The sequence below is a fragment of the Helianthus annuus genome, chromosome 3 (assembly GCF_002127325.2).
Source record: "Helianthus annuus cultivar XRQ/B chromosome 3, HanXRQr2.0-SUNRISE, whole genome shotgun sequence".
NCBI lineage: Eukaryota > Viridiplantae > Streptophyta > Magnoliopsida > Asterales > Asteraceae > Helianthus > Helianthus annuus.
The window spans coordinates 110,531,636-110,536,181 of NC_035435.2; the positions used below are offsets into that span (position 1 = coordinate 110,531,636).

Sequence of the window (4,546 nt, forward strand, 5' to 3'; positions counted from 1 at the left end):
TCATGTTTCGCTGATTGGGCTGCTCCTGTTGACTGGGCTGCTTCCTGCTGTTGGGCTCAAGACTGTTGGTGGGCTGCCTCTTTACGCGTAAACCCTATTGGGTGTCTCGTTATAACTGGTCTCCTTGGGATCCTAGAAGGCATACAAGCACTCTTCTTTTCTCTCGCTACTTTCCTGCTTCTCTCTAAACATTCAACAGCAACTTTACTTTGTTTGTTCGAGCCTTGTAAGCAGATTATCTAGTTGATAATCTGCCTTGTCTGAGAGTGAGTTTGTTACGGTGTCTTGTATCCCTTTCCTCTTATCATTGTTTCAATAACATATATTTACATCAGTAATTTTTGAATAAAAGTTCTGGCTGATTCCGTGTTGTTAACAACACAAATCATGTTCTAACTAGTGAGTTGGAGATGAATGCTGAACACATATAAGCAATTAACACAGATGGAATTATAACTTTTATCTGCACAGAAACGATTCGTGGATCTGGTGTTGGTGACGGCAACAACAAGCAGTTAAGAGGGTTTCAGGTTGTGGTGAGTTTAAAGTAGTGGTTGGGGAAGATATAAAAATTATAAAAGCAAAATGTAATTTGTGAAGGCATGCATCAGCTAGCTGGAGATTATATTATATATGACATGCAGTGTAGAAAAGCTACTCAACCCTAATATATCCATATTTTCAGTAGTTTACCCTTATATCCCTCCCATTTTGATCTATATATTTACTTGCACATATTAAGCAGTGGTCGATGTCAATCAAGATTCAAGGTTTGTGATTAATGCACAGGTAGAGACTTCATTTTTTTATTTTTTTAATCAAAACGTTTACTCTTACACTATTACACCAATAATTCTAAAATATTCGTTTGTGAGACTAGAAGTACGTATGAACTTTCCATTTGTGTACAAATGCTTTAGGTCTAAGACCATCTACAACCTTGTTGTACAATAGGGCCTTCACTTAAAAGAAAATTAATATGCTAACTATTAATATTAATGCAAACTTATTGTTTAAGATTTGTTTGATTCCTTATACAAGCAAACCACAATGTGTTATAATTGTGTTAATTTTTTGTTTGGTTCCAAACACGGATAGAAGAGTATCGTTTATAATAACCAAAAAAGAAAAAAGGGCCTCAAAATTTCATTTCGCCTTAGAGCTCCAAAATACTTGGAACGGCCCTACTCAATATCCAGACTCCAAACTCATAAAACAGTTTTAAGGTAGTTCGATAAAAACAAAAATTGCAAATATATATCTATACTACTTTAATAAGCATATAGGAAGGGCAGAAAGGTCATTTAGGAATGTGTTGAAAACACACTTAATGCACAATGTACAAGATTTAAAGCACAAGAAAACACAAACAATTTACCCTTCATCTTCAGCCGTCCATTTATCTCACTTTTTCACACGGATCGCCATCTTCAACCGTCCACTTCAATTCACACAGATCGCCATCTTCATCAGACCTCTATCTCTCTCACAACTCACACATCTCACAAGCTTCATCAGACCTTCTCTCTCTCCTTCTCTCTCTCGGGCGACTCAAGAACATCAACCACTTCTCTCTCGGGCGACTCAGAATCAGAGTCAGAATCTTAAATGGGCTCAAGGGAAAGCGGGTGAGAATCGGGTACATGTTTTGGAGGAGCACGGGTGAGTTTTCGTGGGGATTTATGATGGGTTTAACGGTCCGGATTCACCGGATTATCTGTTGTCGAATTTGTATCCTGTTGTCGGTCTTCTTCATTTGAGTTCTCCCATGGAGAAATCTGATGAACTTCTCCTGCGAGTTCTAAAGTCGTTGCCATTAGGTTTCTACTAAGGTAATAAAGTCAAATCTTACATTTTTTAGTTATTCTGGTTCAGGGTCTTTTTCTTTTTAGTGACTCTATCTTGACCTAATTTTTCTTCGTTGAATTTGTTTTTGTTAATTTGACTTTGATTATCAGATCTGTCTCGGATCAACACCGTTGATTAGTGGTTGAGACTAAAAGGTACATACTTTGTTAAGCCATTAAGGTGTTGGTGAGTAAATAACTTGATCTGGATTTTCCTGTCAAGAATCATTTATTAGTTTTGTTTCTTTTTTTTCTTTTTTCTTATTTTATATTATAAATAATCTTTGTTGCTTGCAGGTTTCGATTTGGGTAAATAACTGGATCTGGATTTTCCTTCTTTTTTTTTCCTTCTTGGTGTCGATTCGAGCTTCACAGGTTTCAATTACAATGCTTAATTAGGGTTTTTTTTAATCTTTATTAGGGTTTAGAAGGTTTGTGTTGTTTCAGTTTATAATTTTTCTTTGTGGAGGGTTTTGAATTTTGAAACTTATGTCTGTATTTTTCCATGTTAGTTTAATTCCTGAGTTCAGGGGTCCTTATCATAAAGCCCATGAAAAGTCTCTACCAAGGTATTATTTAATTTAAGCCGGTGGAGTTTTGATTTATGTGAAATATGGTTTGGTTTTACTGATTTTAAGTAGCTAAAATGTTAGTTAGATTATTCGATTATCGTGGTTAGTTAACAAAAAGGAAGATCATACTTTCATATTCCAATTAAAAATGCTTCAAAAATGTTGTTGGCTCTGTTATTTTAAACTTACGTGATAGATTTTGTGGTACAAACATAGACATTAAGCATCATTAGTGTACCATCTCAAACAGCATTTGGTACTAGGTACCAGTGTCGAATCGGTGCCTCTAGGGATTACATTGTTGCCCCTGTGGAGTACTTATCTGACACACTTAACTGGCCTAATAATGCTATTGGGCAGGCTCAAACTGAAAGGAAGAGTTATACAAAATAGAATTAGGAACTATGGAGATTCCGTTCAATAATATGTGGGGCACGCACCCTACCTGACCCAATTCGGCTACATAAAAGTATGTGTGTTTGATATGAGTGCATTTTGACTGACCTGTTACCTGACCCACGCGTCCTACCCATTTGGTCATCTCTATGTAGCATATAAATGGGTCAAATAGTTCGAGTAAAATCTTTAGCAAAAGTAGAAACGGTTCAAACGGCCTGAAGGTCACCCTTAAAACTTAAGTGTTCCATTCAAGGATGTAGATTATGGTAACAATAGATTCACAAGGCATATTAGAAATACTCCAACCTTTGACATTTAAAAAATTATAATTATCTTCTTGGATTAGTATAATTTGTTTGTTGCTGAGACTTAATTCTTTTGCAGTGTAATCTTATTTCCCAAAGCCATCACATTTTATGTAACTTGGTAGTTCTCTGGCTGCTGGTTTGCGAGAGAAGCTGGATTTTTTTGGGTCTGTATTACTTGGTCAAATGGGGTTATTAGATTGTTAGTTGACTTATTGTTAATGATATTGTGGTTTAGACTGATGATGCTTTTGCTGATTTGCTTCAAACCCTAGCTGATATGGATCTGACTTTTACAGTCCTTAAGGTGAATAAACATCATTTGTGTTTGTTACTTTGCGTATTAATGTTACCGTATAGAGTTTCGGTTACATACGTTGATTTTTGATGATCAAATTTGGAAACTGATATAGGAAGGGATGTTAATCGACTTCGAAAGCATCCGTCAAATGAAGTAAGAGGACTGGTGAAGCAATTGGTGAGGTGAGTATGATTGAGAGTAATTTGGATTTGAATCTATTATCTATGGAAAAGCTTATTGTTCTATTGTAGATTGCTGTTGAGCTTGTTTTATTTTTTATATATGTAATAGGAAATGGAAGGATTTGGTGGATGAATGGGTCGGGTTGAACAATAGTGCGTTTGAACCAGAGTAGAATAGGCCAAAACCAGTCCCTACTAAAAAAGCTACACCTTCAAAACCACCGCCCCAGTCTCGCCCTGTAATGGTGGCTTCTGCCTCTGCTCCTCCGATTGTACATTCTCTATTCAAATTATTGTCGTTTGTTTGTGAGTGAGTTGATTTAGGTCCTTTTTTTATTTCTAATGGTCAAGCGGCTAACTCAAAGTTTGATTAAACGGTAACGGGTCAAATGAGTTGAACTGGTATTAAGTGGCCCAAAGTTACTCTAATACATACAACCTCACAAAATTCTTTTACCCAAATTATTATTATTGACATAATATGGTTGCTTTCTACAAAAGCTAAGAATTTTTGAAAACAAGTGTTCTGATCCATCCTTACCAAAGATTACCAGTTTTGATTTGTTACTCAAATGACCTGTTTTTGCAATTATACGAGTTGTAATGTTGATGATGATGGCAGCGAACACAGAGGGAGGAAGGTATTGACATGGACCGACTGGCTTCGGCCCGAAAGTGTCTTCAGGAGAATTACCAAGAAAGCCCAAAATGGTTAGAATAATGAATTGATGTTTTTTACTTGTGGACTTGTTTTTATAATTTTTCTTTAATATTTGAAGTTTGTAAACGTGTTTTACTTTTTTTTTTGAAGCAAAATAGGAAAGGAAAATACAAGTGATGGACATCCATGAGATACCAAAGCCCAGGAATGGATTCATTGCCAGGAACAAAGTCAACTTTCATGAGGCAAAATAGATGATGATCTTTTACACTTTTTTGG

At 36.0% G+C, this 4,546-nt stretch overlaps 1 long non-coding RNA gene across 2 annotated transcripts; it reads left to right on the top strand.

The window, feature by feature from the left end:
* Positions 1-1,988: 1,988 nt before the first annotated feature.
* Positions 1,989-3,761, top strand: LOC110870899. 2 transcript variants are annotated; one of them, XR_004889364.1, is made up of 6 exons: positions 1,989-2,003; positions 2,145-2,156; positions 2,360-2,416; positions 3,203-3,430; positions 3,537-3,606; positions 3,716-3,761. It is a non-coding gene; the product is annotated as an uncharacterized LOC110870899 (long non-coding RNA). The 2 variants fall into 2 exon arrangements; XR_002553335.2 differs by having other exon boundaries at positions 1,990-2,003; positions 2,145-2,222.
* Positions 3,762-4,546: the final 785 nt, after the last annotated feature.